The following is a 16,641-nucleotide window of genomic DNA, read 5'->3' on the forward strand; positions in this document are numbered from 1 at the left end:
AATTTATGCTCTGAAAGATTAAACTGAACTGTTAATTGCATTACTTCTTTAGATGAAAAGCTGTTGTCAGAAACGTGTAATTAACACTGTGTAATTACTTAAATTCAGGAATGTCAAGAGAAAACATTTCTCCTCTGTCATAATAGCACCAAGGCATTTTAAGACTGTGGCATGTCCTAGAATGCAGACTCACCCAGCTTTCCTGCTTGCTCCTTTCATGAAGTTCTCAGGTTTTGCCCTTGGTAGAACCTTTTTGGAACTAAGGAAAGGAAAAGCTGAAGGTCCAGGAATTGGACTTGGTGATCCATGTGGGTCTCTTCCAACTCAGGATATTCTTTGACTTAATGACACGTTAAGATGTTAAGAAGAAACAGTAAGGATATCTGGGCTGCTTCTTTCAACTTTTTAATTGATATTACATCTCTGTTATTTCTTTAACAATCTCTTGTGTGCTAATTTCTGCAAAATTTTGAAACCCCACACCCCCACAGTGCTTTATAAGAATAGTAAGGTGCTATCTATTGAACCTGGATGTGAGGATGGATATTCTGCTTAGTTTTGGAGAAGTTAGAGAGCTTGTCATGATGTTCAGCTCCCTCATGTTCCGTAGTCTCCATCAGTGGGTGTTTGCTGGACGTGGTTTGATCTTGAAACCTAGAAACCATATTTTTATGCTGTTCCTCATCATGTTTCAGCTTCCTGTTATTTTTTACGCTGCTGTCATGGAGACCTAGAGCTTTGTGTCCATAAATGATTTTTTTTCCTGGTTTCAGGCACTTGCACTAATTCTTGAAAGTGTTTTTCTTTTAAAACGTTTTATATAATAGAGCTATTGAGTTTCAGCAGCTATCAGTGGCTGGTGATTTTATGTCCTTAACACAGGTATTATTAAAGCTTTAGGAGGAGATGAAATTCCTTTATAGGATCATCTTTTAGAGCTGTAAAATTAAACAAGCTTTTGGTCTTTCTGCTGATCTCTATCATGGCTGCAGTGGCATTGCTACTAAATTCTGGAAATTCTTGCAGCTTAAGAAATGGTAATCCAAGTCTGTCACGTTAAAATGTTTTATTAAATTACTGGCTTCATGATTAAAACTGAATTATAAAATCAGTTAATCCTGATGAAGGTTGAAACCACTGTCTATATATATTGGTAATCCAAACTTTATTCTTTAATGCCATGGAAAGTTCTAATAACACTGCAGAGGGGTATTTAAATCCAAGCACATGTGAGTTTCGTTGCAAAACCTTTTAATAGAAACATTAAGTTTTAATGGCCAATAATTTAATGTTGGACTAAACAATCTTAAAGTATATTTCTTTAAATGTCTTGGTCATGTGTTGAAAGTGCACTAGTAGAGTACCATTTATCTGTATTTTGTACCAGTTATCTGTATTTTGTATGCTATGCCTCATGCAACCATCTGGTTGCCTTTTTTGACCTTCTTCCCCCACCCCCCTTTTTTTTTTTAATCCATGACAGCAGCTTTGAGGATTTTAATAATGTGAGGGTGAAACTATTGTGTGCCTTAGCTGGAGGACAGACACAGTGGTGTACTAGTTGAATCTGTATGTGTTATAAGATGTGTCAGGCAACAGTAAATGAGCTAATTTTTTCAGTGAAAAAAATCCTGCAATGCGTTCTTCATTTCCTTATAGGTGATGGCATGTCAGGAAAGTGTGTGTAGGAGTGAAGGGAAAAGAGAAAGGTGATCTTTCTACGTGTGTATTTTATTACCAATACAAGCTTCGTTAAATTGTGTTTTGAATGAGTAAGCTCTGCATAAAAGAACTGTGGTCTTCTGCTGACTAAAATACTGAGCAAAGAGCTTTTTAGGGAGCCTTAATATTTTGTTCTGTTAGTTTTAAAGTGTATATTGAATACTGTGTATTTTTTAGTACATCTTTTTCCCCCATGGTATATCTTCTATGGCACTAGCTCTTATGTATATGCAAAGTAGAAACTGCCTCATTTCTCATGCACAATGTTCATTTGTTATGTGTAATGCAAAATAGATGTGGTTGATATGTTGTCACTCTCTTTTCTATGCTTCTCTTTCCTCACATTGCAAAACTGCAGTGTTTGCTTTGGTTGAAAGTATATTCCAGGCATATTTAGTAGCCACATAAGCATGATGAAGACATTTAATTTTCTTATTTGGTGAAGTGTAAGTATTCTTCTTAGTAGAAGCCTGTTATGTACTTTGGGGCCTGCAAATGCAGCATCCTGATACTCAAGGCAGCTGCAGCTCCATGTCTGTGAGGCCCAGCCATTAGCAAGGTTATGTAATTCCAGTAGGTACGTACACAAACACATACAACATGTATACACGTGTCAGTGCAGACAGTCAGTGCTCACACAAACATAAACAGCGTGGTGGAATAGAATTCCTCTATGCAGGAGAAGTGGCACCTATTGACATTCATCAACGCTTACTGAACGTTGATGGAGACAAAATAGTGGATGTGAGCACTGTGAGGCAGTGGCTGGTGCATTTAATCAGTGACGACCATGGCAGTGGGTCACCTCTGCTGGTGCAGATTTTGATGAGTGCAGCATGCAGGCTCTTGTTCATCACTGGTGAACGTGCATAGCTAATGATAGCGACTGTGATGAGAAATAATGTGTTGTAGCTGAGAATTTGCTCTATCAAATAGCGTTATACTCTTTGTATGTTGTTTCCATGGAAATAAATAAGAGGTATTACTTTCAGATTTATCTATGTATTTTAGTGTCTACTCTGTTTGTTTCATTAGTTAAGGGTGACAGAGTGAAGTTCCAGGAGTAGGGAGCAAAAGAAATTTGTGGATGGGCGACTGCTCTGTCTGGACAGCTTTAGCTTTGGTTAAGACAGAAATAAATGATAGCAGGGGTATGAGAAACTTGGAAAAGGAATTGTTACACAGATATGGCAAATGTTGTTTCCTGACTTCTTTTTAGTTCTAGATACTTTCCTGTGACCCTTTATGGAGTCATAGAATGGTTTAAGTTGGAAGGGCCCTTTAAGATCACCTAGTTCCAACCCCCCTGCTTATAGGCAGGGACACCTATCACTGCACCAGGTTGCTCACAGCCCCATCCAGCCTGGCCTTGAATGCCTTCCTGGAGGGGGGCATCCACAACTTCTCTGGGCAACCTGTTCCAGTGTCTCCCCACACAGTAAATAATTTCTTCCTAATATCGAGTCTGAATTTCCCTTTTCCAGTTTAAAGCCATTTTTGCTCATCCTGTTGCTACCTGCCCTTTTAAAAAGTCCCTCCCCAGCTTTCTGGTCCCCTTCAGGTACTGGCAAGTCTCTATGAGGTCCCTCTGGAGCCTTTTCTTCTCCAGACTGAAGACCCCAGCTGTCTCAGCCTGTCCCCATAGCAGAGGTGCTCCAACCCTCTGATCATCTTCACGGCACTCCTCTGGACCTGCTCCAACAGCTCCACATCCTCTTGTGTTGAGGGCCCTAAAACTGGGTGCAATACTGTAGGTGGATTCCCATGAGAGCGGAGTGGAGGGGCAGAATCACCTCCCTGGACTTCTGTTCACACTTCCATTTGATTCATATTGACTGGTGTTTTCCAGCCAACCCGGGTAGGCAGAAGGGCATGAGCCTTGGAAGAGTGAAGAGAAAGCTGAATGGATTTTTGAGCTGTCTTATCACAGTTTGCAGCTGCTGAAGAGAAATAAGTCAGGGAAAACAGAACTGAAACACAGTATGAGAAGTGAAGATGTATCTTCAATTTGGATCATATGGCATGAGAGCTGAATTAAAGTTTTCTAGGGTCGTAAAAGAATCTTGGACTATCAAATGCCTCTTTAGGGGTGAGGCAGAGAACCTAGAATTTCTTCTAGAGAGACTAAACTGTTATGGACTGCATCACAGATTTTCCATATCTCAAATTCTTTGTTACTTCAGAAGGTGTTTTGAGGGCTGGGTGCAAAACACTTGGTTCTACTTATTTGGAACAGAATTTTCTGGGTAAAGAATATGACGAGGCTCAAAGCTTGACTTCACCAGAATGGTCTAAGTAAGATTCAAGGAATGAATCAGAAACTCGTGGAGGAGGTGATGGGGTGAGATAGAAGTGGGGTTGAGACAGGAATATATTACAGAAGAGATACTAATTTGTGCTCCTGTTTTTGATAAACATGTGATTCTGATTGCTGTAGGAGGTGGATGGGAAGTCACTGCGGGATTTAAACAGGCATGTTTAATTTAAATGATAAAAAGAATAAAACACTTTTACTCAGCATTGCAGCTCTAAATATAACAGCTGTTCATTTCCTGCATATTGTTTCTTTAATGAGTGATTTAGAGAACGTGTGGGTTGCCAGAGCCATGCATGAGCAAGGTGCCAAGAACTAATTAAGTCCCATTTATACTGAAGTACTTTGCAAGGTGCGTGCTCTTACAGATCAAGGACAGTAAGAGAGGGAGGTCAAAAGATGGGTTACTGGAGCAAATAAATAAGAACATTAGATCAGTAGGGCGTAAAGGATTTTATAGACACACCTAGCAGTAATTCTTGCATACCCTTAAGGAGAAGAAATTTTTAAAATGAGGTGGCTGAAATTAAAAAAAAAAAAAAAAAGTGTTATATTCTCTAGCTGGCTGTTCACTGCAGCTTCAGTTCTGATTCTGGTAAATAAGTCCAATGCCACTTGTGATCCTGAGTGTTAAAGAGACTACAAGGTGGTCGTTTTTTTTTTGTTGTTAGTGTCAGGTAGTGTGAGTGAATTTCAAACTGTGCATGTATTATAATTCTGAGTCGTGCACTGCTCCTAAAACTCTCCTATAGTTCTTTGAGTGGTCCAGAAATAACTGTATCAAAGGCTTCTGAAAGTCAAGTTAGTTGTAGTCCCTCTTAAACTGCTCATGTGATGAGCAATAAATAGATCAAAAATCCCGAGGGAGCACGGGAAGAAATAGGAATAAATAGAATCATAGAATGGTTTGGGTGGGAAGGGCCCTTTAAGATCACCTAATTCCAACCCCATGCTATAGGCGGGGATGCCTCCCTCCAGACCAGGTTGCTCACAGCCCCATCCATCCTGGCCTTGAATGCCTTCATGGAAGGGGGCATCCTCAACCTCCCCGGGCAACCTGTCCCAGTGTCTCAGCACCTTCACAGTAAATAATTTCTTCCTAATATTGAGTCTGAATTTCCCTCTTCTAGTTTAAAGCCATTTCCGCTCATCCTGTTGCTACCTGCCCTTCTAAAAAGTCCCTCCCCAGCTTTCCTCTAGGCCCTTTCAGGTACTGGAAGGCTGCTATAAGGTCTATCCATCAAAGCCATTTTTTTTCCAGTTTGGCAACCAGGATGTTGTGCAGGACAGTGCTGGTTTTCACTATAACAAAATGGTTGTAATAATATAAAGAATAGATTTTTATCATTATTTAGAAAAAGTAGCAAACAATGTAGATGATAAACTGGCTTTTGTCAAGAACAGACAAAAATAGGAAATTGCACTGCTTTCTAGCTAAACAATATGTTGGGCTAGCATGATGGCAGGCTGGATCAAATGTTGGAACATATAATGCATATATGTTATATATCTACATGCATAGAAAGAAAAATTTGAAATACTCCAATGTATTGCTGTGTTCTACTTTAACAACTTTTCCTGGAATACAATAATATACTGGAGTCACTCTAGGAAAAACTTCTTTGTGAAATAGTGATTTAAAAAAAATGAATAGACAAAGCAATGTAGCAGCTTGTGTATGTCATTATATTAATCATTGGTCCCACCTGTAAGACTGTGCTGGATAGACTGATATATGACAGGAAGAGCACATTCTGGGAGTGACTTAAAGCTGTTAAAAGCATAGAAAAGCTATCATTTAAGAAAGGCAGATAATTCAGGCCTTTTTTTAAGACTGTGAAATACCTAGAGTATGACTTGATGTTTTTTTTCTCTAATACTGCAGGTGTTCCAAATACCCCACTTCTTTTTAATGGTAAAAGAATGAGTTATTCATGAGGACTGCACCATATAGAATGCCTCCTGTCTTATTATGTTGGCCTACCATGTCAGAATAATGTGTACTCTTGTTTGTTGCTGGTGAAAATGCCTAGCTAATTGTGGTGACTGTGTTGAAAAATGCTGTTTTGTAGCTGAGAATGTGCTCCATCAAGTAGTGTTATCTTAGTTTTGTAGCTGAGTTGCCGTGGAAATAAAGAGGATGTATTACATTCAGATTGATCTATGTGTTTATGCTGAAAGATAATGAGTTCCTTAAGATACATAGAGAGAAGAGTGCACAAAAACACCCCTGTGCATGCCTCAACATTTGACTGTGAATGGATGGAGTCTGTTGCTGCTGCATATGAGGAGCTGCTTAGGATGCAGAATGTGATCTTGGATTACCATTGAACGGACAGTGTTCCACAACAGGTCTCCTTACCCTGTAAGGTTTACATCCTGAATTAGGTGAGAGCATGGCTGGTCTATTTCTGGGTTAAGTTCACTTATTTTCCTTTCCTTTCTCCTTGGCTTCCTCTTTTTTTTTTTTCCTTGTAAAGGAAAGGATGGGGATGGGATCCCCCCCAGGAAGGGATGGGGAATGTTGACAGTGCTCTGAAGCATCAGCCCAGTCAGTACCAAGTTGAACCACACATCAGTGAACGGAGGAGGACTTCAACAGATTCCTTCTTGAGATGGCTGCTAAACTTGCTTCCTGTACAGCTGAAACTGTGGGTGAATTCCCTCACTGATTCCAGCAGAGGTAGACAAAAGTAGTTCTAAGGGCTGATTTGCTGCAGACTATGGGATCTCATGCACCTTTCTCTGATGGATGTGCCTAGGTGACCTGAGGTGAACAGGCTATTGTTTTAGTCTAATATAATTATCCCCATATTTTCAGTATTAACACGAAGCAAGGTTTGTCTCAGAACAAAGTGCCCAGCTTCCATAACAGAAGGATGTTAGCATTCTAAAAATGTCTTAAAAAGTAGGGTGGGAAGAACATGCAAATAGAAGAGTGTGCAGAAAGGAAACATATATATAGATAGATTTTTTTTTTTTCCAAGCAGTTGAGTTGGGAGAGATGCCTTGCTTTTCCTTCTTGAGGCAGAGATTTTATCCATTCTGAACATATGTTGAGCTGCAGAACTGTAAAGTTTTAGGTTAGCCTGGAAAATATTTTTAACTCTGTTTTATGGACAGATAGGATTGGGATTCTGTTGTGATAGGAATTACGACAAGCTGCAAGTTTGCTGTGGTCCAAAAGGAGGGGCAGGGGGGAATGGGAAACATAATAACCAGGTTGGTAGCAGTCAGGACTGAGATCAGAAGTTTTCTGGTTCTTAAACCCTGGTGCCTTCATTTTGCCTCTCTAGCATGTGCTTGCCCTTCAGCTACACATCAGTGAATAAGAACTTGGGGTATTTGTTGAGCTTTTTTTTTTTAAAATTTGATTTTTTTTTCAAATGGAAGAGAGGAGATCCCATCTGTTTTGAGAATTCAGTTCCTGTATACCTGAATCTTATAGGTACAAAAACAAGATTAAAATGGTAATGATTTTTTTTTTCACTGAAACACTCCCTTTTTTGAGGAGGCATTCCCCTCTGATGTTTCTAGGAGGATATAAGTATGATCTGCTGTAAGGCGTTAAATGATGAGCAAAATTTTCTCAATAAAATATAGAAACACACACATATATATATACAGCATACTGTTATGCTAAAAGCTCATTGTAATCAATTACTTTGAGTCTACTGAAGGGCCATTTACTGCAAATTAATTGTTCATCTTGTCTCAGTTTTTATTCTGGGCTTAAGAACCAACAACAACATATTTCTACTTCATGCTATTTCTGTTGTTCTTAGTTCCCTAGTTTTCTATTAATAGAGGAATTGGTGGTATGGATACATCTTCTGAAGCAGAGATTGGGATGACAGAGGTGGCAGAGGCTCATAATCTACTGTCTCCGTTGCATTGCTATTTATTTTCAGCACAGGCTTTATGGTTTGGAAATGGTGTTTCAATTCCTCCCTTTCAAGGTTGCCAGGAAATACTCAGTTATATTTGGAAAAAAAAAATCCTTGTTTGTTACAAGTCAGTCAGTCTGTAATGTAAAATGAATATATGTCTATAATTAGGGAATATTTTTTAAATGTTGTAGTGATCTTTCTTTATAACCAAGCCCAGTGTTTTTGTCAGTGGGGTCTGATTCTGAAGGTGTGAGATGTTATGGTTAAATCCTATAGATTAAGCACATTACCTAAAAGCATCAGCTGATGCAGTGCTTCTTTGTGGGTCAGCCTTTGCAGAAAGATGCGAGACTACACAGACTACATACATTACATGGAGTAAGTTATGCTATCCTGATTACTTACTTTTTTTCAGCTTTTTAAATCATCCAACAGAGAACCTTTGTGTTTCATTTGACTGGCTTAATACTTCAGCTCCCACAGTTAGAAAATAAATTGTTTCTGAATGGCAAAGTATCAGCAGCAACTGTAGTCAGTCTCAGTTAAGCTTTCCTGTCCCTAAGAAAACATATAGATGTCTTTATGCAGCTGTATCATCTTTTATGCTCTGAATTACAGTATGATGAATTATTGAGCCGTTGTTTTAGATCACTTGCTGTGCATATACTTAACTTCAGTCACCACACTTAAATCATATTTCTATTGAATCAAAAGGTGTGGTATTTTTCTCACTGTCAGAAAAAAATCTAAAATTCGAACTACAAATATTGTAGGTTCAGGAATGTTTCACTTCAAGTGAAATAATGTTGCTGTTCTATTCTGAGTAACTTTAACAGAAGCTGAGGCTATGAAAGCTCATTGTTAACAAAAATAACCATCAGAGTTTGGTAAGTCGAAGCTATGCTGTTTCATGGTGATTAGGGCACAGTTCTGACAGAGAAGATGTATGAAAATCCTCATGCTCAACAAGAGAACACAATTCTCCATTGGAGGCCAGACAGGTACTGTTAATTATAGTGCTTTATTTGATTCAAGTGAGCCTTCTGTTACTGTGTCTGCTTTGTGAATGTTTTCTACGCTTTGCAACCCATACGTAGCTTCCTCTCAAATCCATCCCAAAACTTCTGCATCTGTCTACCTCAAAAAAAAAAAACAAAAAAAGCCAATAACCAAAACCAACCAACCAAAAAAAAAAAACCAAAAACACAAGAAAACAATGAAACAGAAACCTCCTCCCAGAATCTTTTAACTAGTAATTATGATTTCATCCAGGCTAATTTAATGTGGTCTCTCTTCTAAAGCCAGTTTTTGAGCAGATCAATTCCTTCCACTAAACTACGTGTGATTGTAGCTGTTGTGGATTCTTAGAAATTGTGACTCTAGTTAAAAAGCAAGTATGTAAACCAGTTACTTCTACCTTATATAGTTTCTTAATCTGACACTAATTTATTGCTTAGGATCTCCTCGGTATTTTTATAGATCATCTCTCAACCATTCAGAATATTGTGCTATTGTGGTTGTTTGCTTAAAGTGCTTTGCCAATGTGTAGCTAGTACTAAGGGAATGGAAAGGAACAGGATTGCATCTCTTTTAGCACTTTGATTCCTTCCTATGATGCTGTAAAACTGCCATCCACACCTGTATTTATAATTTCATGGGGCACTGTAACAGCACTATAAAGCAAGGACTGTGAAGATAGCCAAAAGCTGCATTTCATAAGACATGTGGTATCGTGTTCTAATCTTGTAGCTCTTCCACATTGTGAAATCCAGTACAGCATCTTATTAGAGTGTATTTCACATTGGAACAGTATGCTCAACTTGCACATCTTGTCCTTGTAAAAATGCTGGTAAAGTGGAATTTGTAAAAACGTTAGCTTTTTTTTTTTCCATAGATGCAAGTGTTAAAGTGTTTGTTTCTATTTTAGTGGTTTTATATATGTACTCAAACAGCATAATTTCAGAGCAACACAGAGTTATTTTGTTAGAATTAAGGCTGAACTTTAGTTACAAAGCAGTTGTAATTATAGCACAGGTACATTTAGATGGGAATTTAAAAAAAAAAAAAAAAGTATTTGAATGATCTTAGACCACTCTGTTTCTTTCTTCCTTGTGCCATAGCAATATAAACAGCAAGTTAAGGATTACTTTGAAATAATTCTTTAAATAGAGGTTACATATGATTGTATTTCCTCAGGATTGGTTTAATGACTTTTATTAACGTAGCTGCTGCTCTCTGAAATTGATTTAATGTTGAAACTGGAAGTTTGGATTATCTACAGTGAGCAAGGATGTAACTTGATGTCTCAGGTGCTTTTATGTCACACCGTGTTTGGTTTCCTCCCATATCTGCTTTACTAGGTTAGGCTCTTTCCTCATGTTACTGATACATTTTTCCCTTGCACGTGATTTAAAAATAGTGTCACTTTTCTATTTTAGACAGCACACTATTCATTTCTCTTGGCATAGTCTGCTTTGATTCTCATTGGCTTATTCATGCACAGAGCTGTGTTCTGAGTAATTCTTTTTTCATCTTCTCAAAATCTGCAAAAGGTTTTTCTCAAAACCATTCCTTGTGTACAGATACGTCATTGGTGGTGTGTATCAATCTGAATTTAGGCAAGAATTGATTAAATTTTAAAGAATCTCCAAGGAAACTAAAAATAGTGAGATAGAAATATTAACTTAAACATTTTCATACTGCAGGTGATACAAGTTGTCAGGAAATCCAGTAGTCCAAAGATGAAGATGATGAAAACAAGGGATAATAACACGAGTTGAAACCAAGCTCGGTTACTGTATCAAATGGTTTAAAATCCTCAGGCAGAAAACTTTAATCAATTCAAATTTTACTTTGCATTGAACTTTTTTAAAAAGCAGGTGCAGTCGAGGCAAGTTGCAGAAGGATTTGTCCATTGGATTTTGAGCATCTCTGAGGATGCAGATTGTGCAGCTTGCTGGTGTGAGTTGTTCTTGCACATAACCACCCTCGTGGTTCAAAAAAAAAAAGGAAATCTAAACAACAAACAAAACCCCAGTCTTTATTTTTTTTCCAGGCAGATTTTCCTCCATTCTCAGCTGCATGTTATTTCTTGTCTTGTTGCTGTGCAGCTTCAAGAGCAGTCTGACCCTGTCCTCCCATTAGATAGCTGCAGATAGCATTAGCTCTCCCCCTCACCTCTTTCATGGCTGAGCAAATTCAAAGCTTGTGTTGTGTAAAGTGGTACCAACTTGTGTTTGTGACCTTGGTTGGAGTGAGGGGCTGCGTGGAGTGAAATACAGCACTGAATATTTTGAAGTGGAAATAACGTGAAGTTTTTCAGATATGATGAACTCCTTTGTCTGTTGTGTCTTCACAGTGTTGTAGAATGCTGCTATTTTGGTACTCTCTGTGTTGCTTTCAGTAGTCCATAAGAGGAGGATTTAACATTTAACATCAAGTTTATTGATACGAAGATTATTGGTGCTGCATAGTTCTGGGTTTGAATTTAGAAGAGAGACAGAAGTATACTGAAATCACAACAAAGCACGGTGTTGCAATTGCAGTGCATGCTTAGATTACCACAAATGTGATTCCCATCACTGAGTCTCCACATGCTCATCCACAGTACGATGGATGTCCCATGTCACCAGGAAGGAATATGAGAGTTAAAGCCAGTTCAAGGCTATTACTCTCTCCAGAGGTTCTTTTTGTTGGTTGTTTAGATTTTATGCTTTTTCTTTGGACTGAGCTACATATATTTCTCCACTGTCCTGCTGCTCTGGCTAGCTTGGAAGGCACTGCTCTGCTCATTATCTCAGGGAAGTCTGTTCAAACAACTTGATGACCTACTGGTACAGCTGTATATCTGAAACAAAGGTTACAAAGGTTGCTGGTATTGAGATAAGTTCAGTTAGCTTAACACTACAGGGTGGTCGTGCCTTGCATTCTTCCATGAGGTCATCACCCTTGCCCATCTCTTCTGAGCCTTCTTCCATTGCAGAGGTTTGTTGGTTACTCATTTGTACCATACCATATCTCTTTGAGACCTGTAAACATGTTCCTTGTGAACTGATAGGTCACAAATAACTGGATGGGAACCTGCCTGTACTAGCTGCTCTTCATCTCAGAGCTGAACAGATGTGTATTTTGACAACATGAACTAATGGCAGTGCGCTCAGCCTGCATCATATTTCTGGCCTGTGTCTGAAGGGGTTGCAAGAGAGGGGGAACTGCCTCAATAGCAGATTGATGGCATAGCTGAAGTGTTTGAAAGGCTCAAATCTACTCTGGTGAAAACAGGAACCAAAGTTTAGGGCCATAAGTGGATCCCTTCTGACTACATGGGTGACCCTACAGTGTCTGGTCATTGTCCTTGTTGCCTAAATGGTGTTGGGGAGTGTTTGGCTTTGGGAATAGGAGCCTCACTGTAGAAAGGGAGATTGAGGATGAAATAACCAGGAAATAGCCTTCAGAGACTTAGAATCACAGAATGGTCTGGATTGAAAGGACCACAATGATTTCAACCACAGTTGATCACAGTTTCAACCCCCTGCTATGTGCAGGGTCACCAACCAGCAGACCAGGCTGCCCAGAGCCACATCCAGCCTGGCCTTGAATGCCTGCAGGGATGGGGCATCCACAGCCTCCTTGGGCAACCTGTTAAGACTTGTAAGGGTTAAATAACGTGCTCTATCAAATCTAGCAGTAATTCCAAAGTTCATCACCATTACATTGACACAAAGAAGAAAATACATAATTTCTTAGTTGCAATCTGTTCAGTTTCTCTCATTGCAAAAACAACAGCTACCACAATGAGGATATTTTTTTCCTTTGAATATACATTTGGAAATGTTTTTTTTTTCTCCGTTTGTATTTCTTGCACTACAAAGCAGTATGCATACTAAGCTATTTTTGACTGTTAGAGGAAAGTTAGGGGTACCCCCTACTGACTATTTTAGGAAATAAATCTGAACTGTAACTTACCTCTTCAGAGACAGCAAGCAGTACTTGAGCTTAATCCAAACTGCGATTTTAATAGGTTTTTAATGGTTGAATAAGAGTGTTATTGTTTGCTGTTTTGTTTTCTCCCCCCTCCACAAAAGGTAATTTTGTTCCTGGTTTCAATGGAGTGAGCCTGCCTGTGCTAGAACTATCTCAAATGCAGGTAGTTGTAGCTTTCAGGCTGAGTTCAGTGGGTACCAATGGAGATACCTAGGTGTTTTCATAGCTCTTGATGCCTAGTAGCTAAAGTGCAATTTATCCCTTCAGTGGGATAAATGTGATGCATTTTGCCTGTCTTTTCCTTTTTACTCAGTAGAATACACATTTGTGTATTTAGGTTTAAATGAGTGTTTGTTTAATTACAAGGATGTATTAAAATCTTTATTTTTACAAACCCAGCTTACCATGATTTAAGACCTCACTTAAATTTCATATAATGAAGACAGCTCTTCTAGTTCTTGTAACATTTATTTGCTGTTTACATAAATGAGCTTTTCAATCTGTTTGTACATACAGATATTAAATTCTGTTCTGCAGAACATTCTCAAATTTCATCTTTTCATTTCTTTTACTGATTTGATAATAATTCTACACAATTTTCTGCTAAATCGTCCTGTTAGAAATTGTTCTTGGAGTTATCCAGAGTCTCCAGTTTCCCTGGAAGTGTTCAAGGCCATGTTGGATGGGGCCCTGGGTAGCCTGGTCTAGTATTAAATGTGGAGGTTGATGATCCTTGAGGTCTCTTCCAACCTAAGCCATTCTATGAGTAATTTGCTCAATTGTACCAATAACCCACTTAAATTTATCTAGTACTGTTTGAATTACTGAATTTGTAAGCAGGTGTGAAATGTTTGTTTCATTGAAATAACTTGTGTAAATAAATCCTTGCATTAGATTTCTTGCCCTGAGTTCTCGTATACAATGTTATGATGGTATTTTATCCTAGAATGCGTTATCAAATGAATTATCCACTCACTGTTGTAACCAATCATACTGTAATTCCAGCAAAGCAGTATCTATTACTAGATTTATTCACATTTTCATTAATATATATGCTTATAAGGTAGTCCAGTGGCCTCATTTTTAATATTGTCATGAATAGACTTAAAGTTTAACTGAATTTATTTTTGGATTGTATGACTTTACCCAATACTTGCTCCTAACTATGACACACACCTGCATTTATTTTGTTAGATTATCTGATATTTTCAAGCAGTACTGAAGGCTTAAACTAGCTTTAAGTTATTTTGCTTAGTACTAGTTTGTATCTTATTGTAGTCACAGAATCACAGAATGGCCAGGGTTGGAAGGGACCTCAAGGATCATGAATCTCCAACCCCCCTGCCACATGCAGCGCCACCAACCTCCCCATTTCATACCAGACCAGGCTGCCCAGGGCCCCATCCAGTCTGGCCTTGAACACCTCTAAGGTGTTCCTCTAAGGTGCCTCTCTGGGCAGCTGTTCCAGCACCTCACCACTCTCTCTGTAAAGAATTTCCCCCTGACATCCAACCTAAATCTCCCTTCCCTTAACTTAAAACCATTTCCCCTTGTCCTGCAGTTATCAACCCTTTCAAAGAGTTGATTCTCCTCCCCTCTGTAGGCTCCCTTTAGGTACTGAAGGCTGCAATGAGGTCACCCTGCAGGCTGAACAAGCCCGGCTCCCTCAGCTTGTCTTCACAGGGGAGGTGCTCCAGTCCCCTGATCATCTTCGTGGCCCTCCTCTGGACCCTCTCCAACAGCTCCCTGTCTTTCTTGTACTGGGGGCTCCATACTTGGACGCAGTACTCCAGATGGGGCCTCACAAGAGCAGAGTAGAGGGGAACAGTCACTGCTGGCCACCCTCTTCTGATGGAGCCCAGGATACCATTTGCCTTCCGAGCCACAAGGGCACACTGCTGGCTCATATTAAGTTTTTCATCTATCAAGACTTCATCTATCTTTCTCTGCAGGGCTGCTCTCAAGGACCGCTCCTTCCAGTCTGTAGGGATGCCTGGGATTCCTCCGGCCCAAGTGCAAAACTCTGCACTTTGCCGTGTTGAACCTCATCAGGTTCACCTGGGCCCACCTTTCTAGCCTCTCGAGGTCCCTCTGAATGGCATCCCGTCCTTCAACCGTGTCGACCACACCACTCAGCTTGGTGTCGTCAGCAAACTTGCTGAGGGTGCACTCAATCCTGTCATCGATGTCATTGATAAAGATGTTAAAAAGGACCAATCCCAAGACAGACCCTTGGGGGACACTGCTCGTTTCTGGCCTCCACCTGGACATGGAGCCATTGATGACCACCCTCTGTCTGCGGCCTTTCAACCAGTTTCTTATCCATCGAGTGGTCCACCCATCAAATCCACATCCAATTAGGATAAGGATGTGGTGGGGGACCATGTGAAGACTGAGGCAAAGAACTCATTCAGTACCTCAGCCTTCTCTCCGTCCATTGAAGCCAGTTCTCCTTTTACATTTACCAAAGGAGGTACGCTCGCTTTGGCCTGTCTCTTCTGGCCAATGTACCTGTAGAAAGTCTTCCTGTTGTTTTTCACGTCCCTCACCAAGTTCAGTTCTGCCTGCGCCATGGCTTTCCTGATCCCACATCTGCAAGTCCGGACAGCGTCCCTGTATTCTTCCCAGGTGACATGCTCTTGTTTTCGGAGCTTGTACGCACCTTTCTTTGCCCTCAGCACGCCCAGCAGGTCCTTACCGAGCCACGCCAGCTTGCTACTTCCTCTGCCCACTTTCTTGTTCAGAGGGACGGAGAGTTCCTGCTCTCTTAGGAAGGCATCCTTGAAGAGTAACCAGCTCTCCTCAGCATTTTTGTTTTTAAAGACAGCATCCCAGGGGGTCTCGGCCAACAGTCCAGTGAACAGCTTAAAGTTCGCTCTCCTAAAGTTCAGGATCCTGATGCCACTCTTCACCAGGCCCACGTCTCTCGAGATCACAAACTCGACCAGAGCGTGGTCACTGCAACCTAGGCTGCCTCCAACCTTAACACCATTGAAGACTTCCTTTCCATTGATGAGGCAGTCTTGAGGCGTGGGGTGGACTGCTTTTCCCGAGGCAACCTCACGGGTTGACCTCCCTCCACACCCCTTGAGTTCCAGGGCCTCAAACCTATTACTCAGAGGCACCTGGGGAGCTGAAGATGGTCGGGATGGGGGGCGCCCACTTTGTCGAGCCAGTATATGTTTCCACTCCTCCCCCTTTCTTGAATTGTTCATAGCAGGAGGAGAGGACAGGACTGGCAGCCCTCTGGTTCCCCTCTCCCACCTGTTTACGAGGCAGCGAGGGGTGACACTCTCCACGTGGTGCCTCAGCTATGCGCCCAGATCTCTGGGTGTACATGTTTGTCTCCTTCATTTCTTTCATTAACAATTAATATCTGAAGCAAACTTTTTTTAAAAGATGCGATCCTTCTTTTTTGTTAGTTACCTTGCTGTTCTTTGTTTTACACATTTAGCTACAGAGGTAAGGGTTAATATCTCGTGGAACAGAACGATGATTTTCAAACAGGCTTCCTATATGGAACAGCTTGAAAACAAACATCAGTTAGAAGACTATTCCACAAAATCCTTTTTGTTTGTTTTTTCATGCTCTAGAAAACTTTAAATTAAAGCAATATCTAATCTCGAAGAGTTGGAGATGAGATGCAATTGTGGAGTGTTGGAAACTTGTGAATGAATATTGGGAAGACTTGATGCGTGAGAATGATAATCTATGGAATGATTTCTGAGGGAC

The 16,641-nt window shown here is 40.2% G+C and overlaps 1 protein-coding gene across 2 annotated transcripts in view; it reads left to right on the forward strand.

Annotated features, from left to right (window-relative positions):
• The window catches only part of KLHL2 (kelch like family member 2), a 59,967-nt gene that overhangs the window by 20,268 nt on the left and 23,058 nt on the right, over positions 1-16,641 (forward strand). The gene's annotated exons all lie outside the window — the stretch shown is intronic.

The sequence above is a fragment of the Phasianus colchicus genome, chromosome 4 (assembly GCF_987193195.1).
Source record: "Phasianus colchicus chromosome 4, bPhaCol1.hap1.1, whole genome shotgun sequence".
NCBI lineage: Eukaryota > Metazoa > Chordata > Aves > Galliformes > Phasianidae > Phasianus > Phasianus colchicus.